Genomic DNA, 24,167 nt, shown 5'->3' with positions numbered 1-24,167 from the left:
AGACTTCTGAGGGTAGGGGAAACCATACCTCCATCCCTCATTGCTCCCAGGTCTTTTCATGACCTTTTCCTTCCTTTTTCGGGACTGACAAGTGAACAGCAGATACCCTCCACCCCCCAACTCCCTGCCAGGCTTGGATATATGGCCCAAGGCACTGGGGGCAGCTGACTGGCATTTTCTGCCATGAACCATTGGAGCCTTCCCCTTCCCTGGCCAAGAGATTCGGCTCCATTAGAAAATAATTAAACTTTTCTCCCTGGTGGAGAAACCACTTCCATAAGAATAAGGTTCTTCCCCAGTCAATTTTAAACTATTTCTTTTCTTTCCCCTTCTCTATCCCATCCACAAGTTAACTTTTAACGTTTATTTATTTTTTCTTTTAGAAGATGTTTTGCTAGGCCAGTCCACCCAACTATCACTGTTTATATTTTCTGCAAAGTTATGGTTGTAAAATCAAGCCTCCATCTTGTTTTACATTCTAAGGGCATGGCTTGTAACTTTGGTGGCAGGGCTTTGTTTAGCAATCCTGTCTTAGGGAATAAGTTTCTTTCTGGTTTGATATCTGCATGTTTTCCTAGTGCTGTCTCTTAAAGGGCCCCACCCAGTGCCTGAGTTTTCTTCTAATGTGTGTGATGTCTGTAAAAAGAGCTCTAATTAATTTGACCTAAAGAAAAACAAGCACTTAGATCTAATATTTTTTAAAGGGAAGTTAAAAACTGTGGTACTTTTCAGTTCACATGAGTTTAATCTTTCTTTCTTTCTTTTTTTTTTTAAGATGGAGTCTCACACTGTCACCCAGGCTGGAGTGCAGTGGTGTGATCTCAGCTCACTGCAAGCTCTGCCTCCCGGGTTCATGCAATTCTCCTGCCTCAGCCTCCCAAGCAGCTGGGACTACAGGTGCCCATCACCACACCTGGCTAATTTTTTGTATGTTTAGTTGAGATGGTGCTTCACCGTGTTAGCCAGGATGGTCTCGATCTCCTGACCTCGTGATCTGCCTACCTCGGCCTCCCAAAGTGCTGGAATTACAGGGGTGAGCCAGACTTTAATCTTTAGGAAAAAGTTCACATGACTTTAATCTTTAAGAAATAAAAGCAACCCTAAGGACTATTGGTAAAATGCAAGTCAGATGCAAGATTTGCTAAGTGTTTTGAGATTACAAATTGCTTTTTGGGTTTTGAGAGCTATTTGACTTGCTAGCTTCACAACTGGTAAGGCCTGGGGACATGTGGAACTAACCATGTCCTTAACTAAGAAGGCTAACTTTGGCTGCAGTTGGCACACAATTAAGGCAACCAAGTTTTACCTTAAGTTAAAAATTGCTAGGAGTTAATTGGAGCTACTGGAAATAGATTTACATTTAAGGTTTGTAAGAACAGTAAAATGTATTTTTTAGTAAAAGGTTATAAGAAGGCATGGAAATATAAACTTTTGCTTAGGGTTAAAGTATTGTTTTGAGTTAAATTAGGAAAAAACTGAAAGTTCAAAGAAGTGGTGGAAGAATTGTGGAAATCTTGCAGAAGAGGTTCTTTGTGTGAACACATTGACTAAATTCAAAAAAGGGCATTATCTGGTTTTTCTGTAAATTGAGCATTGAAATAAAAGCATAACAAGGTTTTCCTAAGGCACTAATCTGCTCTGTGGCAAAATTTGTAAAGGGTTATAAAAGGTTTGTGCTCTTTAAAATTTCTGAGTCATCATTTTGGCAAAATAAATAACTTATGGTAGTCTGGAATTCTATTTCATAATATCAAGTGTTTTAAACCTCAAACACTTAACAACCTTCCCAAAATAAAACTTCAGTTTCAAAATTGTCTTCCCTGGCACCTGGCTTTTTGAATACATCAGAGGGCCCCTGAAGTGTCCAGAAAAGAGATATAAACAGGATTATTCGACATGTCTAGTTACATGGGATTGCCAAAATGATGCTCAATCTTCTTTAGGTTATATCTTGGTGAATAATGCTAATATATGTTCCAAAATTGTATGGCATTTCTAAACTTCTAATGTCTGAGTTTATGCTATTGATCATAATTAAGGTTTTCATGTTGAGTTATTGTAAACCATGGAGACAACCAAACTTCTTGGTCAATTTTGTTTCTCACTGTAACTATCCTGGCTATTTTCCTATTCACAGACAATTTTTGTCTTGTTTTAATCCTTTTCAAAGATGATTAATAATAAGCTATTGAACTTTAACAGGTGCTGTCACATACAGGCTTCTGATAATTTTAGAGATTGTAACATTGGAATAAAGGAAAATGTACATGGCTCATAAAGAGCAGAAATGTTCATGAATATCAAGCAAAACAAGATTTAACTAAATGGACTAACTCAGGAAGCTAAAGCAAACCTTTTCTTTTTTCTTTTTTCTTTTTTTTTGAGACGGAGTCTTACTCTGTCACTGAGGCTGGAGTGCAGTGGTGGGATCTTGGCTCACTGCAACCTCCACCTCCCAGGTTCAAGTGATTCTCCTGCCTCAGCCTCCTGAGTAGCTCAGAGTATAGGCACGTGCCACCACGCCTGGCTAATTTTTGTATTTTTAGTAGAGACGGGGTTTCTCCATGTTGGCCAGGCTGGTCTCAAATTCATGACCTCAAGTGATCTGCCTGCCTGGGTCTCCCAAAGTGCTGGGATTACAGGCGTGAGCCACTGTGCCCAGCCTTAAGCTTTTTATTTTATTTTATTTTTTTTTTGCTTTTGCTTGGAATATTACTGCTTCTTGTTGTATTTTTCAGAGTCAAGGAAACTTATTTTGAACTATTTATGGCCTTTAATAATTAAGTAAGGTATACACTCCTGTGATCAAAATTTGGAGCATGTTTGTTTCTCTGTGCCTGGTTCCTCTAGAATTTGGAAACTATCTGTGAGTATTCTTATGGCAATATTGTTGTTTGCATCAGTGCAATAAGAATTCGTTTTTCTTTTGCAACAGAACACAATTGGAGAAAGTGGTTATTTTACCAAGGCTTTGCCTGGAAGGGTATGCTTCTGTTTAAGGAGTCAATCTCAACTTGCAGAGCCAATAAAAGTCCAGTGGGGAAACTGGCCTCATGCTTTTGTCTATCCAGTCCCTGCATAGTGTTCCTGACCTATGGTCAGTAAAGAATGTCACTTTCTAACAGGTTCAGGAGCTCCAAGTTTATTATGGGAACTTAAGAGGAAAGGATCACCCAAATCACAGGTGTTTAAGGATACAAACCCATGATTGGGCTCAACTTTAAAAGGTATTATCTGAGATTACTTGTAGAATAAACTTCCGTCAAAGCCAATCTAAAAGGCCTATGTAGAAATAATTATTCTTGCCACACTTTATGCAAATAATCAGGCCAAGTATAAGACTAAAGTCTATTTTGCAAACCATTCAGTCTTATGATGATTTTTTAACAAAAATGAGGACTGGAGAGAGAGAAATCATGTTTCAAAACTTATCATACATTTATCATTAAATTCTAAACTCATTATTTGTTTTTAAGTTTTCACCTACATTTTAGACTAACCCTGCTTACTCCTGTGAACCAACCAGCAATCCCTGGCTGCAGCTCAAAAAGAACAAAAGGGATGAGTAATGTTAAAATCTGAATCAATATTCTAGTTGAGCAATTATCCTGCAAATCCTGCCAGGTGATTGGAATAAATAGGATACCCAACAATCGGAGGTTTCCTTTTTGGGAAAGTAAGACCAAAGGAGCTAACCAAAGTCAAACACTATGCACCCAAATCTTAGCAAGCATAACTGTAGCCACCAGTTTTCTGGGTGTATCACAAGACATTCTTTCCTGTCCGTTGTCGGAGGACTTAGTTCCACAGTTTCATCTTAGCATTTGGCTTATGACAAGGAGTCCATGCAACCCCCCTGAGACATATTTTTGTCCCAAACTCAATTCCAAGTTTTGGGTCAAGGCCCTATGAAAGAAAACTGGACCTAATGGATCCAGAGCCAAATGACAACAGAGGTTAAAAGGCACAGTGCAGGTGAGCATGGCTGATTCCTGCCAACTAAGCCAAGCCCAAGTTTCCTGTTTCATGGATAAAGGCCACATTAATATCCATGGCATAAATGAGGTCTAGGGAACTCCAAGCCTACTGATAGTAGGACGAATAGAGGCATGCATGAAATTGGATAATTCCTATTCTCTAGGCATACCCTGCTTCATGGGTGGAAGCTGGTTTGGCACTCATGGTGGGACCTGCCAAGGTCACCGGTATTCAGGGATGCAGGGATGGAAGAGGGAAAGAGGACACTCTTCCTTCCCTCCCTCATGTACCTTGGGTATCTGCTAGGAAGAGAAGGAAACCAGGGATACCTGCTTCCCGCTTTCTAGATGGGTAGCCATTCATCTTCAGTCTGTACCTCTTTTGAATGCATCCTGAACCCTGAGACTCCTTTAAAAAAAGCCCTCTTTTTTTCCTTTCTCCTCCTCTGTCCTCTTTTCACAATTAGGCAATTGTGCCTCCAGGACACTTGCGTCAGATGGATCTTCCAAACTGGAAAAAGTGAATTTCTCAAACCTTAAACTGGTTGGCTTAGTATTGGGCTCAGGGGAAGAGAACCCAGAAGCCCAACGTGCCGGCAAAAGGGTAAAGTTTCTTTGCCAGTCAGCCTTTTGGCTTCCCTCTCTCTATACAAACTGGTAAAAGGCCACGGAATTTTCGAGCTATCCTTACCCCTCCCCTTGTTTCATTTTATACATGTTTTCTAATAACCCGGTTTGTCTGTTTTTGCCTTCAGGCCATCAGACTCCAAACAGTCATGCAACTGGAGCCTCTGATGATGGCCTTTCTGCTGGGAACCCTTAAATAGGCCTCTGAGGGAACTTTGATTACTGTTTCCCCAAAAACAGTGCCCCCTGTCAGCAGGAAGCAGTTAAGATCAGTCTTTGTCCTATCCTTAATCTAACAGCAGTTAGATGTACTTCTTTAGAGAGGGGAATGAGACAGCAGGTGGGAGGGGTTCCCTGGAGAAACTCCAACCAACTCCACTGAGGTGGAGACTACAGCCTCATGCAAATCCAAAATCCAATAGGGCAGTCATTAAACCTTAAAGTTCCAAAATGATCTCCTCTGACTCCATGTCTCACGTCTAGGGCATGCTGATGCAAGAAGTGGGCTCTCACAACCTTGGGCAGCTCCACCCCTGTGGCTTTGCAGGGCATAGCCCCCTTCCCAGCTGCTTCCACAAGCTGGCATTGAGTGTCTGTGACTTTTCCAGGCATGCAATACAAGCTGTTGGTGGACCTACCATTCTGGGATCTGGAGGATGGTGGCTGTCTTCTGATAGCTCCACCAGGCAGTGCCCCATTGGGGACTCTGTGTGGGGGCTCTGACCCCACATTTCCCTTCTGTACTGCCCTGGCAGAGGTTGTCCATGAGGGCCCCACCCTTGCGCAAACTTCTGCCTGGACATCCAGGCGTTTCCATACATCCTCTGAAATCCAGGTAGAGGTTCCCAAACCTCAATTTTTGACTTCTGTGAAACTGCAGGGTTAACACCATGTGCGAGGCTGCCAAGGCTTGGGGCTTGCACCCTCTGAAGCCATGGCCTGAGCGCTATACCTTGGCCCCTTTTAGCTACAGCTGGAGCTGCTGGGACACAGGGCACAAGTCCCCAGGCTGCACAAAGCAGGGGGCCCTGGGCCTATCCCAGAAAACCATTTTTTCCTTCTAGACCAGTGGGCCTCTGTTAAATTTATCTGATAGGGCTAGGTGCAGTGGCTCGTACCTGTAATCCCAGCATTTTGGGAGGCTGAGGCAGGTGGATCACTTGAGCCCAGGAGTTTGAGACCCAGCTGGGCAACATGGCAAAACCTCATCTCTACAAAAAAAAAAAAAATACAAAAATTAGCTGAGAATGATGGCACCCACTTGTAGTCCCAGCTACTTGGGAGGCTGAGGTGGGAGGATTGCTTGAGTCCAGGAGGCAGAGGATACAGTGAGCTGGGATCATGCCACTGGGCACCAGCCTAGGTGACAGGGTGAGACCCTGTCTAAAAATAAATAAATAAATACATTTATCTGATAGGATTCTGAATTCCTTCTCTGTGTTATCTTGAATCTCACTGAATTTCTTTAAGACAGCTATTTTGAATTCTCTGTCTGAAAGGTCACATATATCTCTGTCTCTCCATAATTGGTCCCTGGTGACTTATTCAGTTCAATTGGTGAGGTCATGTTTTCCTACATGGTCTTGATTCTTGTGGATGTTTGTCAGTGTCTGGGCATTAAGGAGTCAAGTATTCATTGTAGTCTTCACAGTCTGGGCTTGTTGTACCCACCCTTCTTGGGAAAGCTTTCCAGGTATTCAAAGGGACTTGGGTGTTGTGATTTTTTTTTTTTTTTTTTTTTTTTTTTAGACGGAGTCTCGCTGTGTTGCCCAAGCTGGAGTGCAGTGGCTGGATCTCAGCTCACTGCAAACTCTACCTCCTGGGTTCATGCCATTCTCCTGCCTCAGCCTCCTGAGTAGCTGGGACTACAGGTGACCGCCACCTCGCCCGGCTAGTTTTTTGTATTTTTTAGTAGAGACAGGGTTTCACCGTGTTAGCCAGGATGGTCTCGATCTCCTGACCTTGTGATCCGCCCACCTTGGCCTCCCAAAGTGCTGGGATTACAGGCTTGAGCCACCGCACCTGGCCGGGTGTTGTGATTTAAGATTTTGCCTATGGCAGCCATATCTGCATTCGGGGGCACCCCAAGCCCAGTATTACTGTTGCTTTTGCAAGCTCATAGAGGTACCATATTGGTGGACTTGGATAAGGCCCAGAAGAATTCTCTGGATTACCAGGCATAAGACTCTTGTTGTCTTCCCTTACTTTCTCCCACACAAAGCTGAGCTTTCTCCCAGCTCTGTGCTGAGCCGCCTAGAGCTAGGGGAGGGGTGACAAAAGTACCATTGTGGCCCCCAGCACTGGGATTATGCTGGGTCAGACCTGAAGCCAGCATAGCACTGGGTCCCACTCAAGGTCTCTGGTAACCACTGCCTAGCTATACTGCCTATGTTCACTCATGGCACTAGGGCTCTTCAATCAGCAGGTAGTAAAGCCAGTCAGGACTTTGTCTTCCCTTCAGGGCAGCAAGATCCCCCCCAGCCCCAGGCAGGTCCAGAAATGCCATCTGGGAGACAGGGCCCAGAGTTTGAAACCCAAGAAATCCACCTGGTGCTCTATCCCGCTGTGGCTAAGCTGGCACTGAAACAAGTCAAAGTCTTTCCCACTCTTCCCTCCCCTTTCTGCAGGCATAGGAGCCTCTCCTTGCATCCATCATCACCCCAGGCCCATGGGCCAGGGTGCTACTGATGTTCACTTAAGGCCCAAGGGCTCTTCAGTCAGCTTGTAGTGAATGCTGCCAGGCCTGGGACTCACCCTTTAGGCAGCAGGCTCCCCTTTGGCTCAAGGTAAGCCCAGAAAGGGCTTACCATCCCCAGAGGGGATGGGTGATTCCCCTCTGGGTATGGCTGGTCTAAATGCTCCTCTGCAGATGTCAGCTAAGTTCTGCCAAGTGTTGCTTTCCACTGTGACGGGGCAGCACTGAGTTCCAATGCAAAACTGTATTCCCCCTCCCTCAAGTGCACAGATTCTCTCCATGCCACACAGCTGCTGCCCTGGGATGGGGGAGTAGTGGCCCTGGAAATTCAAAACTGTCTTTCCTAACCTCTTCAGTGCCTCTTTCAGTGATATCCAAAAACCAAGGCCTGGAATCAGGGACCCTAAGAGCCTGCTTGGTGCTCTACCCCATGGAGGCCAATTTAGTACCTAAGCTACAAGACAAAGTCATCTTTACTCTTCACTTCCCCTTTCTCAGGTAGGAGTCTCTCCCCATAGCCACCACAGCTAGGAATGTGCTGCATCACACCTGAAGCCAGCACATTTCTGAGTTTTACTGAAGACCCATGGAGAGTACTGCCTGGATATTGCTGCTGATTATTCAGGGATCAAGGGTTCTTTGGTCAGCAAGTGATGAATCCTGTCAGAACTGGACCTTTCCTTTCAAGTCACTAAGTTCTCTTTTGGCCCAAGGTGTGTCTAGAAATATCATCTGGTAGCTAGAGCCTGAAATAGGGGTATCAGGACTCTGCCCAGTGCCCTATCCTACTGTGTCTTAGCTGGTGTCCAAAATGTAAGACAAAGTCCTCTTTACCCTTCCCTCTTCTCTCCTCAAATGGAGGAAGGAATATCTCCTGGAGCTGCAAGCTGTACTGCCTGAGGTTGAGGGAGGGGTGATGCAAGCATTCCCTTGGTCGCCCTGGATGGTGTCTCACCAGGTTGCTTGTCCCCCAAATCCAGTGGTTCCGAGCCCAGCATAGCACCAGACTTGCCCAGTAATTGCAGTCCTTGTGGCCTAATAAACTTGAAACTGCCTTCAAGTTTGTTTAGGACCCTGGAGCACTTTAGCCTATGGCAGCAAGGCTTGCCATAACTTAGGTTCCAACCACTGGGATGGGTGATTCCCCTCTGGGTATGGCTGGTCTAAATGCTCCTCTGCAGATGTCAGCTAAGTTCTGCCAAGTGTTGCTTTCCACTGTGACGGGGCAGCACTGAGTTCCAATGCAAAACTGTATTCCCCCTCCCTCAAGTGCACAGATGCTCTCCATGCCACACAGCTGCTGCCCTGGGATGGGGGAGTAGTGGCCCTGGAAATTCAAAACTGTCTTTCCTAACCTCTTCAGTGCCTCTTTCAGTGATATGAAGTTGAAACCAGGTATTGTGATCACTCATGTGAGTTTGGCTCTTATGAAGATGTTTTTTGTACGGATAATTGTTTGATGTGGTGTTCCTGTGGGGAGAATGATTGGTGGAGGCTTCTATCTAGCTGTCTTGCTCTACCTCCTCCTCATTTAAATGAAATTTTAAAATTTATTTTTAGTGCCAAGGAATTTATTATTGTTGACAATGGGTTCCCTGATTACAATGGTCTATGTAATCATTCCTAGATAAATGACATCTACAATAAATTGTCAAATATTTTTACTTTTTCTGTTTTTAAGGCAGAGCAAGAACTGAAAAAATTTATAAAGCAATCTGAGTATAGAGTCATTCAAAATTGCTACCCCTCCCCCAATCTTTTACTCGTGATTTGACATCATTTGTATGTGTACAATTTGCCTTTAGAATCTGTCCAAAGTATTCAAATTTCTTTTCCCTGAAACAACATTTTTTCTTTTATTTTACATAATATTATAAATCAGTCAGCATAAAAGTTTTTAAAAGATACACACAACTGATCCTTAGTTAGCAGATGATTCACGATTTGAAGAGCAGATCAAAGAGTAGCCTATTGCCATTAAGAACTTGATGGACCATGGCCAGCAGTGTGTTCTATAGAGGGAAAAGAGTGTCAGTTTATCTGGTGACTTGGGTAACTTAGAGCTGCTTGAGAGTGTCTACTAAACTGCCTTCCAGGAGAGTTTTGATTTGCCCTCTTAGCAGCAGTGTATGAGGGTGCTCGTCTCCTTTTGCCCTGGTTCTCAAACTCTAGTGTTCACAAGAATCACTTAGAGAACTTTGTTAAAAATATGTAGATTCTTTTTTTTTTTTTTTTTTTTTTTTTTTTTTTTTTTTTTTTTTTTTTTTTTTTTTTTTTTTTATTGAGACTGAGTCTCGCTCTGCCGCCCAGGCTGGAGTGCAGTGGCCGGATCTCTGCTCACTGCAAGCTCCGCCTCCCGGGTTTACGCCATTCTCCTGCCTCAGCCTCCCGAGTAGCTGGGACTATAGGCGACCGCCACCTCACCCGGCTAGTTTTTTGTATTTTTTAGTAGAGACGGGGTTTCACCGTGTTAGCCAGGATGGTCTCGATCTCCTGACCTCGTGATCCACCCGTCTCGGCCTCCCAAAGTGCTGGGATTACAGGCTTGAGCCACCGTGCCCGGCCAAAAATATGTAGATTCTTGACACACCATACTAAGAGATTCTGATTTGGAGCAAGTCCAAAATGTCTGCAAAAAAGCAAACCAGGCATTTCTTAAGTAGGTGATTAGTAAAAATGTTTAACTCAAGGATGAGATACTATGATTCTTATTTGCCCACAGTCTTCTAATCATTTGGTTATAAAAACAAAATAACCCATCTAGCTAATTCCTTCTCTTTATCCAACCTATTATTCCCAACCTATTTTTTCTAGATAAATGACTCTCAGGAAAAGAATTCTCCTGGCCCATGTTTTCTGGTGATAGTAATTTTGACAATCTTATGTTTAGATTTCTTAAAACAATTGAAGCTAGAGGTTTGAAAAGTCTAAATGCATCTTAGTAGTAGAGGTATAACCTCTGAGGCACACCATGTAGGTTTTTCACAAAGTTGGATTAGAATTTGGAGGTAACTCAGCTAACTTAGATTCTTGACTATAATATTAAACAGTTTCTGAGTAGCAACCTCCTCTTAGTTGTATCACAAAGTCACTTTGCCATTAAACTGAATTTACATAAACCTAAAGCAGATAGACTAAGGGTCTCCCTCCCTCCCTCCCTTCCTTCTCTCTTTCTCTATCTTTTTCTTTCTCTTTATGATGAGGTCTCACTTTATCACCCAGGCTGAAGTGCAGTGGCGTGATCTTGACTCAGTGCAACCTCCACCTCCCAGGGTCAGGTGATCCTCCCACCTGAGCCTCCCAAGTAGCTGGGATTAGAGGCACATGCCACCATGTCTGGCTAATTTTTCTCTTTTTTTTTCTTTTTTCTTTTTTTTTTTTTTGTAGAAACAGGGTTTCGCCATGTTGCCTGGACTGGTCTCAAACTCCTGGGCTCAATGGATCTGCTTGTCTCAGCCTCTGAAAGTGCTGGGATTACAAGCGTGAGCTACCACACCCGGCCCAGGAGATTGTTTTCTAAAAATCACATATCTAATAAGTCAATAATGCTAAAACCTGAATTTGTAATAAGTAGGAGGTGATGCCTGTTATCCCCTAAATAACAACAGCAATAACAACACCCATTTCTCTTGGACAGTGGAAAACCAGAGCTAATTTACTAACTCCTTTAGAGGTTCAGTGGCTTCATCCATCTTGACTGAATTGCAATGTAGCTATCCAGTGCTTTGCAGAGAAGAGTGGGAAATATTTATCAGGTTTTCTTGCTGTTTTGTAAAGGTTGAGGGAATGGTACCCAGCTGCAAAGGAAGATGCTTTTCTTACTAGGGTGAAGGTTTTTTGAACTTTCCTTTCCAAACCAGGGCCCTAGGACACTGGGTTGGCCTGAAGAGCCAGGGCTGGCCTGCTAGAGTCAATGAATGTTAGCAAGAGAATGCCCAGGGGTCTGGGCAGAGTTGAAATCTAAAGAGAGCATCTGTGGCTCTAGAAGGCCAAAGTAGGAGTCACAGAAGGCCTGACTCCATCTGTGAATCAGGCAGGAAAATGTTAAATGCCCTAGCCTACTCAGAGAAGTGTGAGACAAAATACATGAACATGAGTCAGAAAATCCAGGGCTCCACTAAACAGGAAATTTGGTGAGGGAATCACCTGGGAAAACGAAGAGTTGGTATCAGAGGATCTCTTAGTGAAGTTTGACAGAAAAGAGAACTAACATTTATTGATGCTATCTTATATATATCTAATTGAACGTAATCATTTCTCCGGAAGTTAGAAAATGCTTGAAATAAAAGGCCAAAGAAAGTTAGTAAGTAATAAGTAAGTAAATTATTGAATGAATGAATAAATGAGTGAAAGGCAGTAAAGGTACTAGCTTTATAAGGCTAACTTTTGCATCTATGGTATTGTATGATGGTATGGAATATTCTAGACAAGAGAATTGGCTGATGCCAGATAGTGATATGTATTAGACACTATACAGCCCTTAGTTCATGGATGTCCTGACAAAGACTCTATTTGACCAAACTCAGGCTCTTCTTGACTAAGCCTCAACCTTGGCCTATAAGAGTTGCAGACACTCAGTATAAATGATTTCATTCATCCCCCTTCCCACCTCCCCCCACAGCCTCCTGCCACCTAAAACACACACTAAGAGAACTGAATAAACCCTAGCATAGTTTGTTGCTGAAGGTCTTATCCTGGGATGACCTGCAGCCCTCTCCTTCCTTTTAAGTTTCTACTTGGGAAAGCTCAACGCTGCCAAAAGAATTTGTTTCAGTCAACACCTGAAGATAGGGCAACAATCTCCTAGTCTCTGTGGGAGGGTAGGAGCCTAACTTAGATAAGCACCAATTAACAAACCCACATGGCTTAATCACATTGACCAACCCACCAACATAGTTTTTGTAATTTCTCACTTCCCTGGCTGCTCAAGCCCCAGCTCGTTTCTCCTCCTTACTCCCTCATTCTTCCTCTAAAACACCAGTGACTTCTATGTGGACTGAAGTTGAGCTCTGATTACACTGGACTCTCTTCCCTACTGCAGTAATTACTGAGTAGAATCTGACTTTAGTTTCTTTAACCACTGTGTCCAGCTTTGTTTCTCTTTGACAGCTTTTATAAGTTTGTGTGGCTCTAGTTGTGAGATTTCATTTTCCCCTCACTTGTGCTAGGTTATGTGCCTTTACAGATCCATCTAACCCTGTGGGTTCCATGGTTCTTGGCTGCTAATGGCAGGAACTTTAGACCCCTGTCTGATCCATCTGGAACCAAGGGATGTCCAGAGAGAACATGGAAGTACAGAGGCATTATGCCATATGGGGCAAACTGGACTAAAGAGAGACAGGAGTCAGAAAGGAGTCAGCAGATAAATTGTCTACCTACTTCTCCCTGACAGATGATTTCAAGACACAGGACTCATGTGGTCTTTCTTGAAAGATCCCATGACACCGAGTGGCTAGTTGTGTGCCTTGTAAAGCTGTGGTCAACTTAGTAATACACTCCTTTGTGTTTGCCCTTTCTCCTTCCCTGCCCTACTCTTTAATTAATTAACTAATTTATTTATTTATTTTCGAGACAGAGTCTCACTCTGTTGCCCAAGCTGGAGTGCAATAGCGTGATCTCTGCTCACTGCAACCCCTGTCTCCCAGGTTCAGGTGATTCTCCTGCCTTAGCCTCCCAAGTAGCTGGGAGGTGCCTGCCACTGCGCCCAACTAATTTCTGTATTTTTAGTAGAGACAGGGTTTCACCATGCTGACCAGGCTGGTCTTGAACCTCTGATCTCAGGTAATCCACCTGCCTCAGCCTCCCAAAGTGCTGGGATTGCAGGCGTGAGACACCATGCCCGGCCTATTTTTTATTTATTTTTTTTTTTTGAGACAGAGTCTTGCTCTGTTGCCCAGGCTGGAGTGCATTGGTGGGATCTCAGCCGACTGCAGCCTCTATCTCCTGGGATCAGGTGATTCTCCTGCCTCAGCCTCCCAAGCAGCTGGGACTACAGGTACGCACCACCATGCCCAGCTAGGTTTTGTATTTTTAGTAGAGATGGGGTCTCATCATGTTGGCTAGGCTGGTCTAAAACTCCTGGCCTCAAGTGATCCACACACCTCAGCCTCCCAAAGTGTGGGGATTACAGGCATGAGCCATCACGCCCAGTCTTTTTTTTTTTTTTTTAAAGACAGCGTCTCTCTTTGTCACCTAGGCTGGAGCATAGTGGCACGAGCACAGCTCACTGCAGCCTCAAACTTATGGGCTCAGGCAATCCTCTCATCTTAGTCTCCTGAATAGCTAGGACCACAGGTGCATGCTACCATACCCAGCTATTTTTTTTTTTTTTTTTTTTTTTTTTTGAGACTGTGTCTCGCACTGTCACCCAGTCTGGAGTGCAGTAGTGCGATCTCTGCTCACTTCAACCTCTGCCTCCTGGGTTCAAGTGATTCTCCTGCCTCAGCCTTCCGAGTAGCTGGGATTACAGGCACCCACCACCACGCCTGGCTAATTTTTTGTATTTTTAGTAGAGACGAGGTCTCAAAACTATGCAAGAACCTCACCTGAAGCAGGTACCTAACAAGATGATACTTGCTCGCCTCACAAACTGAGTCCACCACACCTGACTGCTTCCAGGCCATAACCAGGATTGTACTTCAGCATAGCCTCTGAGGGAAGGTACAGTCCTTGCTCAGGGAAGAAATAGCTTACTTATCAAACAAATGACTGAATTTGACCATTGTATACAAGCAGGAAACCCAGCAAACATGTGTAGGAGTTGATTTTGAGGATATCGCATTGGGGGAAGAATATAAAGATGAATAGAAGAGAATTCACTGGTTATGGGAATATTCTCCCATGACTCGGGATTCAATGTTCTGGGACCTAGGGCTGGTCTAAATATACTATTAGGTTGGCTCCTTGAAGCTTGGACATGATAATGCCCTAGTGTATGTGAGGTAAAGTTGTCAGACATCTTGGCATTACAATGAGTAAAGGAGACATATGAATCAAAGATGTAGGAACTTTAGAATGGATATATCTGAGAACCAATTACTGTCTTCTCTGGAAGGACCCTGAGAAAATTCCAATTTCCAAAACAATGGGAGATATACTAATATTGGGTATATCATTTCTTTAGGAAGCTTGGTGGTACCTGTTCTCTGCAGTTCATGGAATCAGGCTGCCTAATATCAATGGGGATGATGGGATTCCAGAATGATAGAGACCAGTGGCAGGACTTAATTCTCAGAGGTGGGATGGGCATAATTATTGTAATGGGCATCAAAGTCAGGGTGGTAATTAGAGTGTTTTGACTTACATGGATATGTGGCATTTTTTTTTTTTTTTTTGAGACAGAGTCTTACTCTGTCGCCCAGGCTGGAGTGCAGTGGTGCGGTCTTGGCTCACTGCAACCTCTACCTCCTGGGTTCAAGCAATTCTCTGCCTCAGCCTCCCAAGTAGCTGAGATTACAGGCACCTGCCACCACACCCAGCTAATTTTTTGTATTTTTAGTAGAGACGGGGTTTCACCATCTTGGCCAAGCTGGTCTTGAACTTCTGACCTCGTAATCTGCCCACCTCGGCCTCCCAGAGTGCTGGGATTATAGGCATGAGCCACCGCGCCCGGCCTGATATGTGGCAATTTTAGGGGCAAGATAAATGGGTAACTGACCAGGTTGTTGCCTGATTTGTATGACAAAAGAAAATTGAAAGCTGGAAAGTAGAAAGCTGACATCAATACTGCTATGGAAAAATCACCCAATCCCGAGAACTAAATTGATTTATAGGCCTAGAGTCCATTGACTCAAGAGGAAATCATCCCCTTGAAGAAGAACCTGGTAATGCCACCAAATATTTTTGTGATCCTTCCCTAAAAGGACCATTGGCCATTTATCAGAGTAACTATGCCAGAGGGAAGGGGAATATCCAGGCTTTTAAAATCAGTGAGATATAAAGCCTAAGCTGGTACATATGTTAGGAGATCCTGGATGCCATTCTGGTCCTCTAGTTACAATAGGAGTCATGATGGTCAGATGATAAATGGAGTTTTAGCTCCAATTCACTTCACAGTAGGGAAGTTATTTTCAGAATAGCCAAGTAGAAGTGTCAGAAACTGACTATACCCTCACCCTCAATCAAGAATGTAAATTAAAACCATATCTTAACCCAGAAAATATTGCAGGAATTAGCACCACTATCAGACTTGAAGAATGTATGCCTGTAGAAGAGGGGTAGGGTGGTCCATCATCCCACTCCCTTTCAATTCTTGCCACTTCTCTTAAAACCAGATGGATCACAGCAGATGATGGTGAGCCCCCATATGAACCGGTGGCGGTTCCACTCATGGCCGGGGGTAGGATATGATGATGATGATTATTATTATTGTTTTTTGAGACGGAGTTTTGCTCTTGTCACCCAGGCTGGAGTGCAATGGTGCTATCTTGGCTCACTGCAACCTCTGCCTCCCGGATTCAAGTGATTCTCCTGCTTCAGCCTCCCCAGTAGCTGGGATTACAGGTGCCCGCCACCATGCCTGGCTAATTTCTGTATTTAGTAGAGACCGGGTTTTACCATGTTGGCCAGGCTGGTCTCGAACTCCTGACCTCAAGTGAGCCACCCGCCTTGGCCTCCCAAACTGCTGGGATTACAGGCGTGAACCACTGCGCCTGGTGGATATGATTATCTTTACAGAAGCACATCAATTTATCCTCTAGGATTTATGCAGGATCAGTTTAATGCTTTTTTTTTTTTTTACTAATTTCCATTAGTAGGAGGAATCAAATCAATTTGTCTTTATAGGACAGGCAGGTAAAGCATGAATTTAATGTCCCATGGGGCAAATTTTACCAACTGGAGAAAGGACGTGGGAAAAAGCTGGTAGATAAACTGCTTGCCCTTCAAAGATTCCAAGAGGGCCAGGTACGGTGGCTCACGCCTGTAATCCCAGCACTTTGGGAGGCTGAGGCAGGTGGATCACTTGAGGTCAGGAGTTCGAGACCAGCCTGGTGAACATGATGAAACCCTGTCTTCACTAAAAATAAAAAAATTAGCCATACACCTGTAATCCCAACTACTTGGGAGGCTGAGGCAGGAGAATCGCTTGAATCTGAGAGGTGGAGGCAGAGGTTGCAGTGAGCTGAGATCACACCACTGCACTCCAGCCTGGGCAATACAGTGAGACTCCATCTCAATAAAAAACATAGCAAAACAAACAAAACCAAACCAAAAAACCCCACAAAGATTCCAAGGGGCAGGAATTCCCACTGACCTCTCTGGAGATATCCCACATTACCAAGAAACTTGTTAGATCTCTTTGACCACAGGTGTGGTCAGCTCAGTAAACACACAATCAATCTTGTGTTACTATTTTCCCCTTTCCTGCCTCACCTGCCTTTTCCCCTCACTCTTGCCTTCCTGGGACTGAATCGCTAACAAAGAATTAGCACAAAGTTTGCTTCATGTTCTGTTTTCTAAGAAAATGGCCCTCACCCTCACCTTGCCCAACAAGGTGGTTGACTTTAGAAAGGAAAATATCTGTGTAGATAAGCAGAACTGCGTTTTGAAATACAGTTTCTCTCTGCTATTTCTATGAAAATTAATAGAATGAAGTAAAAATCAAATAGATTGCTTTTAAAAGTTAAAAGCAGGTGGCATTTAGAAATACTTGCACAACAGAAATATGAATTCTATTTTCCTCTGGAATAATGAGCCAGATATCTTAGCTTATAAGTTGACTTACTATTCCTTAATAAAATTAACATTGCTTGGAGGTATAGAGGCTTTGAATAGCCATGTAGCATCTGATAACTTTTACTTACATTTATCATGTAATATGTGTCAGCAAGCCAGTGTTCATGAACTGTTCTTTTTAAGATAACAAGTACTAAATATTTAAAATCTCTGCACCAGAATCCAAATATGATTGGCATTCTGATTTGGAAACTATTTTAAGGAGACAGTCTCTACCATTAATGATAAAAGCTGGGTTGTAGCATTAGTTTAGCAGCCAACCTGTGAAATGCTGAGTTTAATCCTCAAACCTCTGAGGTGCTGGGCATATTTGGAAGACCTGGAGCAAGTTTCTTGATTTTCAACAAAAAAGGCAAGAATTAAAGGCCTCTTAGGGGAGACAAGCTCTGAGGTTCCCAGGCTTTCTGGTTTAACAAAGCTTTAGTGAGTTGACCTTCAGGGCACAGCTGAAGGTACAGCTTTTAATTTAACTCTATTTTTCTGAGCAGAACTAACTAAACACGTTGAGTAATTTCCTTTGTTTAACTGTTATTTTCCATTTCACTGTATTCCATGATATGCCATGTGACAGAGTCTAGAGATGTACATACCAGTGAGAGTGGTCTCTGCAGGGGGTTGGACCTAGGGAAGAGGGTTTTGCAGGCCCTAGGAGCATTTTTGAGGCTACTTGGGCAGAGCATTCTGTGGTCCCAGGAAGCCCAAGTGTGATCTGGAAGTGTGGGAGGTATTGGGTCCTGCTAGGCGTGTCCCTTGGCTTGTAGACCTCACCCTACAGTGAGGGAGTTTGCAGAAATAAATTCAGCAGGATGGGACCCTATAAAGTTTGGGACTCAGGGCAGGGTCTGGATCTAGAGGTGATACCAGAGCTTGGCATAATCAGGGAACAAAAAGACTGTTGAGCTGGATGAAAGTAAGCATGGGAAACTTGGTAATAAGATAAAATTGATGAGCCAAACCTTGAAGACCATGTGGTTGTCTGCCAGTCAGACAGCACTTAACAGCTGCAGACCCTTAACTGGGAGCTGACTTGGGATCTTGTCTGAGTTTATCTGCAAAGCTTTGAGATAAGACCTTCTGCAAAAAGAGCTTGAGATTTTAACTAGTCTGTGGTCAAGTAGAGGTTAAAGTAGGCCACAGTATAAGGATGTAGCCAAGGTGATATCACAGCCCTGAGGAAGGAGCTTTTCTATTATATGACTCACTGATGCACACACTTGGACCTAGAACTGGAAACAGTACCTGTTCCAACTAACCCAAGAGCTGGGCAGGAGGTAGAAGGCTGCACACTTTGCTATGAGGCTGAAAACTCTGGCTGAGTATCCTTTTGTGTTTCATGATGTCTTCGCCTTACTTACAAACACCCTGAGATTTTTTTACAACAATGCCCTTGGACGCCTTCATTTGCCTCTTACCTTTTTATAAACTGAATCCAGTTTGCCTGACATTTCAATCTCTGGCATTTGGGTTACATATTAGTTCTCTGTCTTGCCGCTTTCAAATGTAGTCTTCTCTAATGGATTCTGACTTACTTGGCCTTTCTGACCTCCTGATGCCACATAGCAAATACTGTTTCACTTCTGTCTCCTTGGAAAGTACCTTCTACCCTAGCTAGAACAACCTCTGCCTCTCAGCAAGGCGAAATTGAATATTTTGTTATGAGCCACTGAATTCAGAGAAATCTGCTTGAAGGCAATGGTCTGTTTTTTTTTTTTTTTCTCCCTGAACCTAGGGAATAAGATATTATAGGGGGGAAAGTTCAGACCCCTGAGTACAGGCTTCTGCTGGGTCCACCCAATCAGTTGAGGTTGGGATGGAGATACAGCTGGGGCTAGCAGCTGCTATGGGAAGCCAAGTCTACCTCTATTCACCAATCCAGAGGAATTTAGAGGCAATTCAGCAAAAACTCTCTGAAATCAAACAGTCATGATGATTTATGAATATCCAGAGCTTTGGTTGGGAATGGACAAGGGCAATGGTGGGTGCAAACTGATTATGTTTCCAACATATTGTACTTTAGAAGACATGGAGGGTGATGGTCCTGCTCCTGAAGCCCCACAGTCATTTTTAGAGGGGGTGAATGAAGGTCCACCCGCAAGAACTGATAGGGATTGCTCATCTACCAGGAGGAAGGGTTAAGACCTCCACAGCTTTTTCAGCTATCCTGGGGGAAGTGAGAGGGACTAATACAAACTTTCACAGTTCAGCCACAACCTCAAGAGAGGATTATGCAATGAACTGACTCAGGTCACCAGGCTTGAGCTTCCCAATATTAACAAGCTTCTGTGCAAGGCTAACAGTGAGACTGGCACACAACCATTCCTCTTCTTTCTCTTGGGTGGTAGCAGAGTAGTGTGTATGTGCATGTCCATTTGTTTCTGCCTGTCTCCCTACCTCTAAGCAGGTCATCTATATTCCTACAAAATATAATGCCTGTTCTTGATGCAGACTGCATTATTCATACTCCACTTCTAAAAGATGCTTGCTTAAAGAGTACCTATTGCATAAAAAGTGTATATTATTTTAATTTTAGAGGTTTTTTTAACTGGTGATAATATTCAAGAATGCCTTCCTTTAGCAAGTGGCCTCTTCCTTCTAGAGAAAACCTTTGGAAATGCTTTGCATGTGATGTTGCATTATACAGAAGCTCCTGGGCAATCTTTGTATTGTAATAATGGCTAATGTTTAATAGTGGCAACAGAACTTCTGCCATTTGAGAGGCAACAGAGTAGCTAAGAACTTGGCCCTAAGTCAGGTGGACCTGGATTCAAATGTCTGCAGTGCCATTTATAAGTTATGAAGACTTGGGCAGTTTCCTTAACATATGCCTTGATTTTCTCATTTGTAAAATGGGAGTATTAATTCCTTTCTCAAAGGGCTTTACTGAGAATTAAAGACGATAATATATGTGAAGTCCTTGGCACATAGCAAGTACTCAAATGCATGATATGGACATTTACTAGACTCTATCACTGTCCTCACACTTATTAATAATCTTTAAATATTTGCAAAACATAGGTGCAGTGCCTGTAAGCTGAGCTACTTGAGATGCTGAGGTGGGAGGATAGCTTAAGCCCAGGAGTTCAAGTTCAGTCTGAGCAACACAGTGAAACCTTAATTTCTAAAAAAAAAAAAAAAGTGCAGGACATTTCTTACACGTGAAAATGTTTGTTACTGAAGTGTCATATGAAAAAGCCAGTTTCATCTCTTGCTGTTTTCAAATCGTAATATGGTTTCTTTTTTTTTCAGAAAAACTTGCAGTGTGGAAATATTCTCATGTACTAGAAATTGATTGCATTGTTTTGCTAAGGGCCTCCCAAAAAGGATAAATATGATTTGGTGGTTAGCTTGCATATAAACAATGAGCTAGAACTCACTTAGTAATGGCATCTTTTCAGGGTTAACTAGACTTTTCAGATTCACTGAGAAGACTGCATGAGTCATTTTCTCTGTCTCTGTCTCATGTGCTCTCTCTCTCACACAGTTATGCTAAAGCAGCTAAAATGCAGTTTAATAATTTGAATTTAGACAAACTTAACTCTCTGGACTTCAGTAAAGAAGTGTATTTGTATCAGATATGCTTTAGTTTTCATGATCAAAAAACCCAAAGAAGCTAAAATTAAACTTCCTTCCGACTTTTACTCATTCCTTTACATTTCTAAGCAAGTGAGACTCAAAGTCATTGCTTTGATTCTGTAGGTATCAGTGAATGTGCCAGCCAGAGGCCTCAGAATTCTTTAAAACCTGACCAGAAGGAAGGGAACGTATTTCTTGATCTCCAGAATGATCAAAAGGCAATATGAAAAGCTCTCAAGCAAAAAGGATACAGAATTATTCCTTGTCTTATGAATCTTATAGGTCCAAAAGATGTCAGTGCATCTTCCTCCCTCATTTGAGAGTTACACAACAGCCCCCATATCAGAATGGCAGAATTCCAGCAGTTCGTTTGCAGAAGTGAGTTATATGGGACTTAGAATGCGTTCTCCATAGTAACCATATTATGCCTCTACTTCTAATCCTCTGAAGTAGAGTTCCAGAATTACAGGACTTGACCACCTCATGAAGAGTATTTTTTTTTTTTTTTGAGATGGAGTCTTGCTCTGTCACCAAGGCTGGAGTGCAGTGGCACGATCTCGGCTCACTGCAACCTCCACCTCCTGGGTTCAAGCAATTCTCCTGCCTCAGCCTCCCTAGTAGCTGGGATTATAGGTGCGTACCACCATGCCCAGCTAATTTTTGTATTTTAGTGGAGACAGGGTTTCACCATGTTGGCCAGGCTGGTCTTGAACTCCTGACCTTGTGATCTGCCCGCCTTGGCCTCCCAAACTGCTGAGATTACAGGCTTGAGCCACCACGCCTGGTCCATGAAGAGTATTTTTACAGGAAGACGTGTGGGACCAGCTAAGGATGCCAGGAATGGGGTACTCTTCCTTTCCCCAACTTCCCTCACTTCTGAGTCTCTGTAGCCTAGGGCAGAAAATTCTCCCTACAAGATGATTAGGAGAAAGGTAATGAGGTGTGGAGCTGGAGGCTTTCAGAGTTTGGGAGTTGGAGGATGCCACCTCATGAGAAGCTATGAATCTTTCTTGATCAGCTTCAGCAGCTCCTGGCTCACTTCCTTTCTTTTCGTCTGCTGACCCTCAAAATTGATCCTCTTACTTCTCCCTTCACTGCCACAAACAACCTCTTCCTTGAGAGAAGCATTTTTCTCTTTTCGTTTTAGATCAGAATAGAGTCCCCTCTACTTGCCTGACTTGGAAGTAAATACATGGATTAGTCCCATACTCTATGGAGTTAAAAAATTTCCCTGACCCTTTTCTTGTATTGCAAATTATTTCTACAGGTAATGTTGAAGCCCTCATTAATGGCAAATATTTTTCTACTTAAGGAGCTGGTGTAAAATTCATCCACATTTCAGGGGGAATCCTAGATTTAGGCTTTCATAAACATTTCTTCAAGAGTTGTTGCTGATGGAGGCATGGGGTTGAAGAGCATGACAATGAAGTTTGTGTAGTGCAGAATAGTGTAAAACGACCATGTGAGTATCACCCCCTAGTGTTGAAGAAGAGGTGTGAGTGTGGGAGGTTGCTGGAAGAAGGGGTGTATTACAGATATTCTTTTTATTCCTTTTCACTAAATCCCTTCCTGCAGGGGCAGGAGCCCGGGATGCAGGGTTCAGCTGCTCAGAGACTGCTGAGTAAAGTAATTCAAGAGACAGTACCTAGGAGTGAAAACCACAACTAAGATGCCATCAAAAGTGACCATGGAGAGAGGTGAAATTCAAGTGGCAATGAGATGGACAGTGGGGGAAGGTTGACCCAAGCAAGAGATTTCCAGTGGAGTCTTAAGAGACTCCTTGAGCTGTCACTTGGAAGAGCACGCTAAGGATTTTCTTTTCTAAAACTCTGAAGCTCTAGAAGGGAAGGAAACTTTTCTTTTAGAGATGGGGTGTCACTCTGTCACCCAGGCTGGAATGCAGTGGTGCAATCATAACGCATTGAAGCCTTGAACTGAGGCTCAAGCAATCCTCCCACCTCAGGCTCCCTGATAGCTGGGACCACAGGCATGTGCCATGTGCCACCATACCCAGCTAATTTTTTTTTTTTTGTAGAGACAGGGTCTTGCTATGTTGCCCAGGCTGGTTTTCAGCTCCTGGGCTTAAGCAGTTGTTCTGTCTCAGCCTCCCAAAGCACTGGAATTATAGGCATGAGCCACTATGCTCAGGCAGAAGGAAACTTTTGAAGGAGCTGAGTAGACATGTGTATCTTTCCTTAGATCACCATCAATCCTGCCTGGGCTAAGGTCAAAAGAGTGTCAGAAGACAATACTTTAAAGCATTCTGGAGGCAACACCTGAGCAGGTGAGGTGAGCAGAGGATTAAGAGCCATGAGGCTTAACAACCAGGTCTATACCAGAATTAGACTTTGGCTTCCTTCATGCCCTTCAGTTTTTAGCGACTTAAGATGCCTTCTTGGTTTGGATCCATTTGTCTTTCTGACTCCAGCTACCCTGATCTTTTGTTGAAGCAGTAATTTGTCATCATGCTTACCCCATTTCTAAGCACAAGCCAGGTCCTTCTTCTTGGCTCAGCCCTGCCTCCTTCCTGTCCCATGGAGTTTGGTCTGAGGAAGACTCAGCTAATTCCTGAACTTTCTTTCTTCCTGTCATTTATTTATTGATCACTTGCTATGTGCCAGATACTGCACTGAATGCTAGGAATTAGGGATTCAACATATAAATTTGGGGAGGGACATAATTTATTCCATACAGATGTGAGGGAATTAGCTGTATGGATATCTGAAGGAAGAACATTTATTTTAATCACACACACAAAAAATTGCCTTTCAGACAAGGCCCAGGTCGATTAGTTGGTTGGAGGGTCAAGTGTTATAAATACGCCATATAATGGATAAGGAGGGTGGTGGTCTAGATTCAGAATCCTTGTTCAAACCCCAGTTCTGCCACTTATTAGCAGTGTGTTTTTGGGAAAGTTACTTTACCTCATAGGGAAGGAAAAATATCTTTCCTTCTACCTATTTTAGGTTCATGGCTAAGGTCCCTGTACAAACAGGCAGATTAATAAGAGAAAAGCCTGCAAATTTATTTAATGTAAGTTTTACATGACTTGGAGACTTCATACAGAAATAAAAATCTGAAGAAACAATTAAACCTGAGGGTTGTGTGTGGGTTTTTTTTAATGCTAGGTTTGATGAAGATTGGATAGTTGTGGAGAAATATGACAGGCAAAAAGGGTGTGATCTAATGGTAATAAACTGGGGGAAACTTAGCAAGTCCTTAGAATCTTAGCAAGCCAGATTCTTCTCTGTGACCCTTTATCTTCAGAGATAAAGATGTTCCTCTCTCCCAGGCATAGGAGGATACTTCTCACAGGAGGGTCTTATAACCTGCTTCAGGGGAAGGTCAGAAAATCCTTCCTAGGTTTTATGATCTGCTTTATGGGAGAAGGGAGGTGGGGAAGGTGAGACTGGCCTTCCTGCTTCTGCTGTTTTCTCAAATTTCTTTCTTTTCTTTCCTTTTTTTTTTTTTTTTTTTTTTTTTTTTTTTTTTTTTTTTTTAAGGGATAGGGTTTCACTCTCTTGCCCAGGCTGGAGTGCAGTGATGTGATCATAGCTCAC

The sequence above is a fragment of the Rhinopithecus roxellana genome, chromosome 16, assembly GCF_007565055.1.
Source record: "Rhinopithecus roxellana isolate Shanxi Qingling chromosome 16, ASM756505v1, whole genome shotgun sequence".
In the NCBI taxonomy this organism is placed as follows: domain Eukaryota; kingdom Metazoa; phylum Chordata; class Mammalia; order Primates; family Cercopithecidae; genus Rhinopithecus; species Rhinopithecus roxellana.
The sequence above is the reverse complement of the archived record's forward strand: the minus strand, read 5'-3'. Positions refer to the sequence as shown.